We start from the raw sequence: 14,539 nt of genomic DNA on the forward strand, positions 1-14,539 counted from the left end.
GCTTAGACTAATATTATTTCTACAATGAATCACTTTGCATTTAGTTATAAATTATCATTTATCACAGGATATCAGGGTTGGAAGGGACCTCATCTAGTCCAATCCCTTGCTCAAACCAGGACTAATCTCCAGACAAATTTTTACCCCAGTTCCCTAAATGGCCCCCTCAAGGCTTGAACTCACAATGCCAGATTTAGCAGGCCAATGCTCAAACCACTGAGCTATTCATCCCCCTGCATGAGACAGAAGAATTCATTTTTAAACTATTTCAATCTATACAAGACTTCTGGGAGGGAGTGTAGTTTATGATACACACGCACACTTCTCACAGCTGCAGGCTCAAAAAAGAGTAAGGAGAAAAGTGGAGCATGGCAACTTTATCGGGGAGATGAAGGGGTCACACCAACACCATTTTCTCTCAGGGCAAGCAGTGATGTTAATTGAATAATAGAATCTCCTGTAGGTGCTGTACATAGTGGAAATAAAATCAGAGTCAATAAAGTGAGGATAGTATAAATGACCATTATGTTCATCTGATGTGTATGAAACACAGGCTACTCAACATGTTTCAAATTCTTTGCATGTCTGACTTGTCACTTAATTAATATATTTTTCTTTAAAAATCTTCTACTGTAAGTAAAGAAAGTGTTCCAGTGGAGTGAGCGTAGGATTCAAAGCCGAGAACTAGAAACAGCTCACTTTTGAGTCATTTTTGGTTGCAAGGTACAATAGTATGTGATTTTTCAAATACACTCAGCATTGGCCTAACTTTGCTCCCACTGGGAGCAAATATGAGGCAACTCTGAGCACTTACGAAAGTCCCACCCGAAGACTTTAAATGTGAGAATGTAGCCCTGCTTCAAATATTGGATGACATTCATCCCTGGAGTTTCAGGGTGGTGAGGAATAAAACTGCACTGTGCTCACTGAAGTTGTACCCTCGTGTCAGGACTCAGTTTCACACAGAGATACATTTGGCCTAGTGCAGGGGTCCCCAACGCAGTGCCTGCAGGTACCATGGTGCCTGCCGGGGCGTCTAAGTGCACCTGCCTAGTGGCTAGCAGACGAGCATTTGCTGAAATGCCGCCGACAAGCTGCGCCATTCAGAGGCATTGCTGCCAAAATGCCGCAAATTTTTGGCTGCGATGCCTCTGGATGACACTACTTGTCAGCAGCATTTTGGCGGCAACGCCTATTGATGTTGCCACTTGTCAGTGGCATTTTGGCGGCAACGCCTCTTGACGTTGCTGTTTGTCGGCGGAATTTTGGCAGATGCTTGTCTGCTGTCACGGTTCTCCATGGCTCGTTGTCTGGCGCCCGCCAGACAAAAAAGGTTGGGAACCACTGGCCTAGTGATTACTACAAGGTCTTTTGTGGACAGCTGTCCCTTCCCTGTGTGCATTACACATATAGGGCAACCATCTTTTCAAAAGACAAAAGTGGGACATATGCAGGAGCCCTGCACCTCTGCTGTGGCCCCGCCTCCTGCTTCTCCTCCTCTTCCACTGAGGCCCCGCCCTCTGCTTCTCCTCTTCCCCCTCCCCCAGCCAGTGTCCCTGCCCCCCACCCTGAGGCACGCCACCCAGGACAGGTGGAGAGTCCCAGGCTCCCCCCAGCAGCCCGGGCTACCTGAGCAGCTCTTATTACTGTCTGACTCCAGCTTCTGGCCTGGAGAGGGGAAGAGGCCTTGGTGGGGGAGAAGAGGAGCAGGGGGTGAGGCCTCATGGCAAGTTGGGAATTAAGGCCCACCTAAGGCCCATCCCATCCCGGAAGAGGCTGGTGCCACCTCTGAGCCTTGGGCAAGTGCAGAGCAATGCCAGAGGGATTCTGAGACAAATGCTGTCCCAGAATCATTCAGCCTGGGACCAGGATTTGAACTCTGCATTTCAGGACTGTCCCACCCAACTCGGGAGAGATGGTCACTCTCTAGCCATATACTAGCCATATACTGCACACACCAACTTAACCTGTAAGCAGAATCTCTACCACTTTGCTAGTAAAAAGTTAAACTATTACTATGGAATATCGATTTCTGGAACAACAGAGCCCTGGCAACTAACCAACTGAGTGCTACCATAATAGGTATGGAGGAAACAGAAGCTGGTAGTCCATTCAAATGAAACTGTAACAGGGAATTAATTTCCACTGTAAGTTAATTCTTACTATAAATTCTTGAAATTCCCCTTCGGACTTTTCTGACAAAACAATTTAACTAGACCAATTTATTTATAACTTTGGTGAAATATTGTGATGAGAAAAAACACACCCCTTAAAGGCAGTGGGTCTGAAGCCCTGACTGTGAGCACCAATCCTTTAGCAGTCTGCCGCGGGAATGTGCAGCTCAGGGCACTAAAAGGTTAGTTTCATCCAACCCTTTTGAAAACTGCATTTTAATTTGAATGAGAGGAAAAACAACATCATGTCAACAAGTCAGTGGTAAGGCTCTGCTATAGAACTGGTGACTGATTCCTGCCTCAGATACCCAGACACAATGAAAAAACAAGGAATAGAGTATTCTAGTGATTGCATTTTACAATACATTTCCTCTCAGTTTTCTTGTCATTCTTTGTATCTTTTTCTCTGTAAAACACATACAAATATTCTGTTTATATGTATAAGCATGTAAACATTATGTAACATGACATACCTGAAAATCTAAAAGTAAAAAGTCATATGATATTAACTGTTCCATGAAATAAATTAAAAAATGATCTTATCAGAATGGTGTCCTTTGATTGTGTGCAGAGACAGATATACAGTACAGTATAAAAGCATAAAGAAATTGGTACTGAGAACAATTTGCATCTATTGCACACAAAAAAACCCATGTAAATTAAACATTTTTAGCAATAAACAACATCCTAAAACACCTGCTCTAAATAAAATCTCTTGCATTAAATGTTATTTAAACTCTCCACAAGGTGGTGCTGCTATAGCTATTAATTTACCGTTTACTTTAGCAAAAATGGTACAAAAACTCACACAGGGGAATCTGAGTATTTTGCCAAAAGCAATCTCTTCAAATTTTTGTCAGGTGAATTCAGTGAATTTAGTGACCATGAGACTACATAATGTAGGCAAGCTCTGTGCAATATTCCCATGTAAACTTGGGCAATGCACATGACTTGTGATTTGCAAACAACTCACTACTTCCATTTTGGGCCTGGAGCACCTTCCCAAACTCTGCTCATCAAACCACCTCCTTCATCTCATTCAAATCTCCCCTGCCTGGCCACATCATCTCTGCCGTAGTACTTAAAAGAAGTAAGAAAAGGAAAAAAAAGGGAACAGAAACATCAAGATGTGCACATGCGTCACTGAGCTGGGAAACCACCTGATCTCACTGTTTCCCTTTGATTTCCTCTCTTCTGCCCCTCCCCTCCCCACATCCTTGCCGGGCGTCTGTTTATATCCCCCCTATTGCATCATGTCTAATCTAGGCTGTACTTTCCTCTGAGCAGGGACTGTGTCTTCATTCATTTCTCTGAGGCTGCTTAATTTTTGGGTGCTCTAAAAATAACTAACAAACCACAAGATATGGTGAGACCAGTGGCTATTAGTTAAGCCTGTTTAAAAAAAAAAAAAAACTGATGTGGAGATTAAACAGCTTTGACTGCTCAGGGAAATTCTGCATTCAAGAGTTTAATCACAATTAAAATAACTGTGACTTTCCACCTTTAACACAGAAATTTCTTCTCAGAAGACAGGCTCAGGCTCCAGACCTGCAGAGACTTACACACCTACTTAACTTTACCCATGAGTAGTCTAGGCAGGCCATTCTTCCATTTTTAAGCCAGACAGTCTGCTTTTCTAAGGTTTTTCCCTCTGGCCAGTACAAAGACAAAACCAGGCATGGACTTGTCTGGTGTCTGATGGGGGAGGCATTCTGAAGAGCGCACTGGGGCACCCGTGCTGGCATGATCTTGCATGCACAATGTGTGAGGTCATGCTGGCAGGGGCAGGGTGGTATACTCCTCAAAACAGAGTCCCTCATGTGACATCACGCAGGGAAGGACCACTGATATTCTGGGGATGAATGAATGGCTACTCTAGAGTAGTCCCAATGACTTAATGGAAGACATGCTTACTGCAATGGGATTTCTCATGCCCTTAAAGTTAAGTAAGTTTGTAAGTCTTTGCAGGATCAGGGCCCAATTCAGTAAGTTTGAAGCCATGACAAAGTATTTCACAAATAAATCCAGTCAATGTAAAAAATGAAACTCACAACTCATTTTGGTATTTCACCTGAGCCAGCCTCAATATTCAAACAATGTTTAACTCCTTGAAAACTCCTGGATGAACTGGAAAGTTTATTACTCCAAGAGCAGTCAAACAGTGATGAAGATTATTACAAAATGGCTTTCAAGAGCTGGACAGGAATTCAACTTTCTGACTACCTATGGTTGATGGCACACCTCATGTCAGAGCCCCATACAACATGAGTGGGTACATTTTCCTGACTGTTCTTTATAAATTGTGTTTCATAATAGCAGCTAGCCACCTCACACATTGCATTTCTAGGGGATGTTGCATGATTTAGATGGGTGAAGTCACTTGGGGTGAAATCCTGCTTCACTGAAGAGAATAGAACTTTTGCCATTGGCTTCAATGGGACCAGGATTTTACCCCTAGTATTCAATCTGTGCAATATTATAACGATAGTTTACACAAGCCGAAGGAGAGGAAATAGCATCCAGAAAAGCACAGCACTGGGAGTCTGGGTTTCCATCTCTGTCACAGACTTGCTCGTGGATATTTAGCATCTCCATGCCATTTGTAACATAGGGGGTAATAAATATTAGGGTGACCAGATAGCAAGTATGAAAAATCGGGACAGAGTGTTGGGGGGTAATAGGCACCTATATAAGAAAAATCCCCAAATATCGGGACTATCCCTATAAAATCAGGACATTTGGTCACCCTAGGTAATATGTCTACTTCATAAAGGTGTTGTGGGGCTAATGTTTGCTAGGAATTTTGACATCCTTGGTCAGGAGGCACTAGGGGTGTGCCAAGCACTTTTTATAGGATACCTAGCATTGTAACTTCCCACAAGCAATTCTTTTCCAATGCCCCTCCTCACACACCTACACCCACGCCTCATTAGCTTACCACACAACTCCTATTTTTAAAAAAGACTAAATGCTGCCATCTCCTCAGGCATCTTGAAAAATGAAGTAACTGTGAACAACCTTTATCAGAGGCTAGAGGAGGGAATGAACCAGACCAGATATCTTTCCATATCACCAAGCTGTGCAGCTTCAATATCCAACAATTACCCACAGACTAGGAATAGGAAAGTAATTTAGAAAACAAGAACAGTCATCATCCAGCCGGGAGAGGTACACACATCCTTAATTATTATTAATAATACAGAACTTTCACCCACACTCTCACTCTCATGTTCTACAAAGCATGAGTATCATTTTTCTCTTTTTCAGATGAGGAAATTATGTCATGGAGAAACCAAGTGATTTGCCCACAGAGTCTGAATAAGTGGCATGGCTGGGACTAGAATTCAGGCCTTCTAACGCCTACTTCTGTACCCTGTTAACTAGGCCACTGCACAACCACAGATACAAAGATTATGGCTCAATATTAACAGCCCAGCTTTAATACATGAGAAAGTGCTAAAGCTCTTCAAAGCACAATGGGCACTATCTCCTGTGTCTGTCTCTGCACATACAAGCCGACCTCCCTGCAATCTAAAACAACCACCTCCTTTTTTGGACTCATGTCTTTGTAAAGAAATACTAGTGGACAAAAAAGCACTTAAAGCCACAAAACAGAAGTTTGAAAGCAGTTTCAAGTACTAGGCCTCCTGCCAATTCCTGTGGTTTTATAACCAGGGTGTTGTTTTTGTTTGGTTGGGGGTTTTTTTGGGGGGGGGTCACTTGTTTGCTTGCTTTTTAACTATTTTTCTCTTCTCTATTGCTGTGTGAAAGATCCACATAAACAAATGGGAAACCTGACTAACTATCCATAGGAATAATAGAACTGACTAAACTGCTGTCAAATGCACAACGTAAGCAAACGGAGAAAACTTTCCCCTTTGTAGTCATAGTCACATTCACTTACACTGACCTTAGGTAACAATGGCAGGTAAAAACATTCAGAGAATGGTCAATTTTTAAATTAGAAACATAGGAATTGCCTGACCAGCTCAGACCCAAGGTCCATCTAGTCCAGTATCCTGTCTCTGGCAGTGAACAGCACCAGATGCTTCAGAAGAGCCCTGCAGTAGGCAGATGTGGCATAATCTGCCCACCACATAGGCCTCATCCTTCTCTCTGATTGTTAGGCTTAAACCCTGATGCACTAGGATTAATATCCATGGGTGGCGGATATAATAGGCCAGGGGCACCTCTGCCTCCCCTGGTACTTGCTGCCTGATGCCTAGTTGCAGGTTTGACGGCGTAAGCTTTTGCTTTATTATGCCCCATGCAGGTTCTGGGGTGGCTGAGGAGGGGGAGTGTGCTAGTCAGCTTCCTGGGTTCATCAGTAATCTCCCTGGACTCCAGAGAGATTACTGATGAACTGAGGAAGCTGAGTGACACATTCTGCCTCCTCAGCCACCCCAGAATCTGCATGGGGCATAGCAAAAGCTCAGGTTCTCCTCCGGGAAGAGACCCTGTCATGCTGCAGCTTTTCCTGGGTGGCTTGGGGTCTGGGGACAGGAGGAGAGGAGCTGCCCGGGGCTCCTCCAGGCAGGCCCGTTGGCTCGGGGCTCTGGCCCAGAGGAGGGGCAAGGGCAGAAGAGGCAGTGCTGGGGACTAGCCTCCCCAAAGGGGGGGCTCCACCTGCCGCCCATGTTAATATCCCTTCTGAAATTTCTGGATAATTAATTATGATAATTGAAATTGATGATGTCTCTTTTAAACTCACTCATATGATCCTTCTGAGAGCCATGCTGGTCTGAAGACCTTCTACAACAGTGGTCCCCAACCTTTTCGTGGCCAGTAGCACATTCATGTTTTCAGAAGAGTGTGGCGGGCGCCAACAATTTTTCAAGGCTTATTTTGTATTTGTACATTAAATAATACGAAAAACATATTTAATATACATAATATATGAATCCATAAGATAAAAAGGGTAATTTTATATGTAAAAGGCATTAATTAAATTATTTGGCAATTACTCTTTCACCTTACCATGTGAATTTGCTCTTTTTTATCTACCTGTAAGAAAAATTAAGGAATTTTTAAAAAATAAATATCATAAACAGTTTTCATCTTATTTTAAAAAAGTTAAACATTGTTGAACTGCTGGTCCAAATATATTTATTGTTCTTACCTTAACATAGAATGAAGTCTGCAGCCTCAGAGTTCTCTGTCCGTGGGAGGTGCGGGGCCACAGCTTCTCTCCAGCTTCAACGCCTGCCACGGACAGAGAACACCGGCACCTGCAGCCCTGGAAAAGCCAGAGAGAAGCCGCAGCCCTACGCCTGCCAGGGACAGAGAACTCTGGTGCCCGAGCCTGCAGCCCTGGAATTCTCTGTGCCCGGCAGGCATGGAGTTGCGGTTTCTCTCCAGCTTAAGCCACGGCCCCGTGCCTGCCAGGGACCGAGAACACTGGCACCCACAGCCCCAGAGTTCTCTGTCCCCGGCAGAGGCTGGGCCACAGCTTCTTTCCGGCTTCGAAGCCAGAGAGAAGCCGCAGCCTGGCGCCTGCTGGGGACAGAGAACACTGGCGCTCGCAGCCTGCAGCTACAGAGAAGCCGGAGAGAAGCCGCAGCCCCGTGTCTGCCAGGGACAGAGAACACCAGCACCCACAGTCTGCAGCCCTGGAATTCTCTGACCTCAGCAGGTGCGAGGCTGCGGCTTCTCTTCCCTGATGGCCACTAGCCAGGCACACATAAATACCCCGGCGGGTGCCATGGCACCCGCGGGCACCGCAATGGGGACCACTGTGATAGAGAGCTATAAAATCATGATCCGTGTGGAGAAAGTGAATAAGGAAGTGTTAATTACCCCTTCACATTACACAAGAACCAGGGGTCAGCCAATGAAATTAATAGGCTGTAGGTTTAAAACAAACAAGGAAATACTTCTTCACACAACCTACAGTCAATCTGTGGAACTTGTTGCCAGGGGATGTTGTGAAGGTCAAAAATACAACTGAGTTCAAAAAAGAATTAGATGAGTTCATGGCAGAGAGGTCCATCAATGGCTGTTAGGCAAGATGGTCAGGGAGGCTCTGGGTGCCCCTGTCATGGTATAATTCCCCACTCTGAACCTTAGCGTCCAAAAGATGGGGTACCAGCATGAATTCCTCTAAGCTTAATTACCAGCTTAGAACCTGTAGCGCTGCCACTAACCAGGAATTCCAGTGCCTGGTACACTCTGGTCCCCCCAAGACCTTGTCCAGGGAACCCCAAGACCCAGACCCTCTGGATCTTAACACAAGGAAAGTAAACCCTTTCCCTCACCGTTGCCTCTCCCAGGCTTCCCCTCCCTGGGTTACCCTGGAAGATCACTGTGATTCAAACTCCTTGAATCTTAAAACAGAGAGGAAAATCCACCTTCCCCCCTCCTTCTCTCTTCCCCCCTCCCAGATTCTCCCTGAGAGAGACAGTAATCCTAACACAGAGAGAAATTAGCCTCTCTCTCCCCCTTCCCTCCTTTCTCCCCACCAATTCCCTGGTGAATCCAGACCCAGTCCCCTGGGGTCTCACCAGAATAAAAAAACAATCAGGTTCTTAAACAAGAAACTTTTAATTAAAGAGGGAAAAACAGTAAAAATTATCTTTGTAAATTTAAAAAAATGGAATAGGTACAGGGTCTTTCAGCTATAAACATTGGGAATACCCTCCCAGCCTAAGTATACAAGTACAAATTAAAATCCTTTCAGCAAAATACAAATTTGAACTCCTTCCAGCCAAATACACATTTGCAAATAAAGAAAACAACCATAAGCCTAACTCACTTTATCTACCTAGTACTTACTATTTTGAACTTATAAGAGCCTGTATCGGAGAGATTGGAGAGAAACCTGGTTGCATGTCTGGTCCCTCTGAGCCCCCAGAGTGAACAACAACCAAACACTAACAGCACACACAAAAACTTCCCTCCCTCAAGATTTGAAAGTATCCTGTCCTCTGATTGGTCCTCTGGTCAGGTGACAGCCAGGCTCACTGAACTTAACCCTTTCCAGGCAAAAGAGACATGAAGTACTTCTGTTCTATTAACCCTTGACTATCTGTTTATGACAGCCCCTAACCTGTGAATGCCAGAACCTGGGACTGGACAACAAGGGATGAATCACTCAATAAATTGTCTTGTTCTTTTCATTCCCTGTGAAGCATCTGGCATTGGCTACTGTTGGAAGACAGGGGTAGATGGACCATTGGTCTAACCCAGTAAGGCCATTCTTATGTTTTTATGTCATAGAGTTAAATAAGAAAGGATCAGGTTCCTTTTTGGAATATCTTTTGCTCAGGAACTGTTTTAAAATTAAGCATAACACTTCAGCATAATAGGAGAGCATGGGAATGCAGCTTTATGGAGTGTTCAGATGGTTTTAATTTTATATCTCAAATTAAATTTGAGCTGTAACTTTACATTTTAAGTGTCCATCCAGAAAAATGTTATATATTATAAAAGTTTGCTTGTTTTTTAGAATTCACTTGCAAAATATTTTTCATTATTTCAAAACAGTGTATTTTTGCTTGTTGTTGGATCTCTCTTCTTACCAGAATACTTTTCCTTATTTGGGTATACAAACTGAATTGTTGTTGTAGAGTTGTGCCTGACTGAATTGATGTGTATTTGTTTGTTTGTGGTTTTTGCATCTTCATTTATTTTCATTTTGAATAGAAGCATTTGTTTGGAAACACCCTCATTTGTTACAAAGACACAGATTTGTGTGTGTGTATATTTGTAATGTGTGTATATGGTATATAATTTAGGGCCTACTAACCATAGCAGTGAGACTCAAGTTTTGTGGCTTTTAAATGCTTTTCTGTGCTTTCATAATCAAAACAATGCCTAGTTAGTTTATAAATTGAAATGGTCTGTGTTGCTACACTGCTATAGCTGCAGACTGTCAACAGTGCCAGCAGTGTAAAAACATAGTTTAGCTTCTGTGAAAGTAACTCTTAAAGATTTTTAACAGGCCTTGATACTCAGGTGTGACACCCCAGGGCTGATAGGAATTAGTGTGTAATGGATCACACACTAGATAGGATTTTACAGTGTAATCAATAATAGCTGAGAAGAAAAGGTTAGTGTTGTCAGTAGTTGGCTGCCTGTGTGTTCTGTCTATGTGCTGTCCTGGCTCTGGCCAAGTTGCTGGCCAAGCAGTCCTCGATCAAACTGTCCAGAAAGATTACAGACTTGGTTCAGTGGCGAAGGCCCTGGGCCAGGTTTATTGCTGACAAAGCATGGTACCAGTACCCTATAGACTCTACAGGGAGACTAATACATGTATGCTCGTGACAGTGGACCAATTCAGTCAGTGGCAGGATCTTCCACTGCTCTTCGGTCACACAAAGACATTCCTCCTTTAACTCCTTTTATACATTGATACTAACAAGTTAATTAGTACCCTTCTGATGTGGTTAGTGATCACCTGTTGGTTCAAACAAAACATCTCCATCCATTATCCTGTCCTTATCTTTAGGAGGGGTCAGTGTGTCCTTGAACCATCTTCGGGCAGTGTGTTTATACCATAACTTTGTATCGGGCTGATGGAGTACTACTCTTCCAGAATGTGTTTATGTGAATGCCTACTGCCTAGCCCACCTTAGGAGTGCCATCTTAGGAGTGCCTGTGTTTTATCAACACCAGCCATGTTCTTGCCAACTCCATGTACCGGATAGTGATCTTGTAAGCAGGTGTTTGCTTTATAGCAGGGCCTAGGGCAGGGGCAGGCAAACTTTTTGGCCTGAGGGCTACATCAGGTTTCCAAAACTGAATGTAATTGTAAAGTCGTAGAGTTCTAAATGGATTGAAAAATTCGGAGAAAGAATACTAGTGTAGTCGCAGACATGAACTGCAAGATCTGGACTACTGACAGTCTTTTTTACTGTTACAGTAATGGCAAGCACTGGCATCAATGGCTTGCAGCAAAGGGACTTCTCATCTGATGGAGTAAAGGACAGTGAACTTTCAAAAGCCTCAGCCACGTATTTCAAAAACTACCTTATTTCAATTTAAATCTCACTGATCCCGTGTAGTGTGAGGTTGAGTGACATTTTGAGAACATACAGACAATGATCCTTGTAAAAGGCAAAGCCTCTTGACTAAAAAAAGAGAATGAATAATTGCTACTGCCTACCTTGCCCTCTTCGCATTCTTGAGATGATTTCACTAAAAGTATGGCTACACTATGAAGACAATACCAGAAAAACTATGCCAGCCTGGCCCTGCAGCCTACACCAATGGAAGGGGTTTTACTGTCAGTATAGCAATACCACCTCCCTGCATGACTTAAGCTACATCGACAAGGCATTCTTCCACCAACATTACCATGTCTACACTGGAAGTTATGGTGGCATATTTATGTCAGTCAGGGGTGTGATTTTTTCCCTACCCCCGACCGTCATAGCTTTGCCAATATAGCTTTCAAATGAAGATCAAGCCTGAGAAAACATACATGAGAGAAAAACTGTGATGATCTGAGAATGTCCTGTGGCGATTCTAGCAACCACTGACACCAAGACTAAGGCCATGTCTACACTACCACTAAGCGACATTAGTTTTGCCGGCTCCAGTTATTTTACTTGTAGTACTTCAGTGTCTGAACTTTCTGTGCTGACTGCCTTTTATTTTTCTGGCTGTGCAGTAATCATCTATTCCTGATACTGTTTAAATGAAAGTTTCATAATTATCTAAATTATTCTAATATTTGGTCAGTCTTTTCTATATTTCTAATAATCAGTGGCTCACCTTAGATCATCTGTGACAATAATATAATATTAGCTATTATCTAATAATATGTTGATTATTTCAGAGTTTTATCATCACAGATGCACAGGACAGAGAGGGGACAAAATACAGTAGTAAGAAAGACATTTTGTTCTCTCTTCATATACCGGGTTATTTTCCTCTCTTGTTAGCTACCGTATGGGAAGCTATGAATTTAGCCAATAAAGGCCTCAGAATCAAAACCATGACTTCTTTAGTCACTTTTACAGCCACACTTAAGAATATTCTTCAAGCTATTATACTTCTTAGAAGTTTGATTTGACTCTTTTGAGGAAAAAAAATGACTAAAAAACTGTTCAGAAAATCAATCAGGAAAATTTTGAAGCTTGGAAAAGATCTGCAAAGGCACAAATGGGAATTGGATATCCATCTTCCATTAAAATTCAGTTGGTGTTTTGATACCTGTTTCCTATTTCTGCCTTTGAAAATTTCCCCCTACATGGTTTTCCCCTATGATATTATTAATGAATGTCAGATGAAATGCAAGCTCTTTTCACTATGTCTTACTGAATTATGCATTATTGAACAGTTTACTGAAATGTTTAAAAAAGTTGTAAAGTGCTGTATTGACACTAGAAATGCATGTACTAATGCCAAAAACATGTTTTCTTCTTATCAATTATATGATGTTGTGATTTTACAGGGCAGCTCAGGATTCTCTAGGCACATGGCAAAAAAAAATCATCTCCAATGCTTGGAACTATGACAATTTCCTTTTACTCTACGTTCTATACACACACTAACTTAATTAAGAATCTTGCTAGTGGCTAAAGTCAAGAATGAATCATGCAGCTGCTCATACCATAGCAACCTTTCTGATTATACCATTACACTGAAGGCCTAATAAAAAAAAACCTCAAAAAACAAAACAAAACAACCATGTAAGCTTCCATGAGGTAAGGAACTGTTCCTTTAAGCACAGGTAATCTCAGAGTCAAGTTACAACAACTCTCCGGAAGCTAGTCTCACTTTGCTGACAAGGCAATGCACACTAGTTATACCACTCCTTCAGAACTAACTGATTGTTATGATGGGTTATGCTGAACATGGGCACTTGTACATAGGAAGTAGTTCAGTCTTATTTTTAACCTCTACACATGGTCATTGAACAAAAAGACAAACAGACCCATCCTTAAATTTGACTCCTTACTATCTATGTATTCCTTCTTTGTCCTCTATTTCACTCAAATTTTAAAGAGGCACTGTAAGATTATTTTTCCCCACAACTAACATTTTCTTACTTCTGTAATATTATTAAAACGGAAGGAATTTTTTAAATATTAAATTTTATTTTCTAACTTCACTCAGCATGGACAATGAAAACAATCAAATCAGGTCCACTTTCTGATTCTTTTGCACTATAGGAAAATATTAAACGTAAAGCAAAACAACAAAACATTGCACCATCACAAAACTCTGTTTTGTCATTAGTTCTTTTTAGATTTCATGAAAATAGGCCCCGATCCTGAAAACATTAATGTATATAAACAATCCTGTTTATATTTACACATGAGTAATCCCATTGAAATTTGGGTTACAGCCTCATTTGATGTATTTTTAATTTATTCACACGTGGGCAGTTTTTGCTGCATCCACTCCTGAGAATGGATTTCATACAAACAATTTAATTTCAAGCACCAAAATCACAGAGATAACAGTAACAAGCTGCCTTACTATATTCTTCTACTGGTGTCACAAGGTGTTGCACGCTACAGTCAATACTATACAGCATTTTTCATTCTGGTATGCAGATGATAGAAGTCTATTCTTTTTCTATCCTTCCAGGAACAGCAGCTATTGACTTCTAGAACTGGACTATAACAGACTTGTTCATTATCAGCTGATGCATTACATGGTTAATCAGAATATATAATAGAAGGATTTTAAAGTACCTTTTGCTGAATTGTGGCTTAAAGAACCAATTGATATAGCTGCAATGGCTAAATGGATACAGGAGGAAATGCAGGAGTTTGCAGCTCTCAAAATAATTGGAGAGCCTTAGCTTGTAGACAGGGAAATCTTGAGACAATCCAAAAACATCAGCAAAAGTCAATTTCTAAAAAGCACCAAAGATGCATTTCATCCTTTTTAGCATTACCGTGGCTAAGTGCTTTTACGTCTTTACCCAGAGTTCCAGGGTAACAATAGTCCATAGCCCAGGGAATACTTAAGAGTCACTCTCCTTGAGGCAAGTAAGATCTTTTGATCCCATTTTAATGAGAGGAGATATGCTCTGAAAGGATGCTGTGTAAACAAGATGCAATCAAATAAAATATGTGTCATTTCATTAGGCAGTCTTCTTCAGTAATGTCAGAGTCAGTTGGTTTTATGTTCACTGGTTGGACAGAACAAGCAATCTTCCAGCATTTACCTCACCACTGGATAATACTTAATTACACTTGCTTTGGCCCTGGTCCTGCAAACTCTTAGGCACGTGCATAACTTTAGTCAAGTGATTAGTATCAAAATTATGTATATATGTTAGTGTTTGCAAAATAAGAGTTTCTAACTTTCACATCCCTGATGTTAACTGCAGAAAATATTGAAAAAGCACTCTGAATTTTATATTATCTTAAAATCTGCCAAAGGAATTTTTGAAGTGATTACGTCAT

This window comes from Gopherus evgoodei, chromosome 9 (assembly GCF_007399415.2).
Source record: "Gopherus evgoodei ecotype Sinaloan lineage chromosome 9, rGopEvg1_v1.p, whole genome shotgun sequence".
NCBI classification, from domain to species: Eukaryota; Metazoa; Chordata; order Testudines; family Testudinidae; genus Gopherus; species Gopherus evgoodei.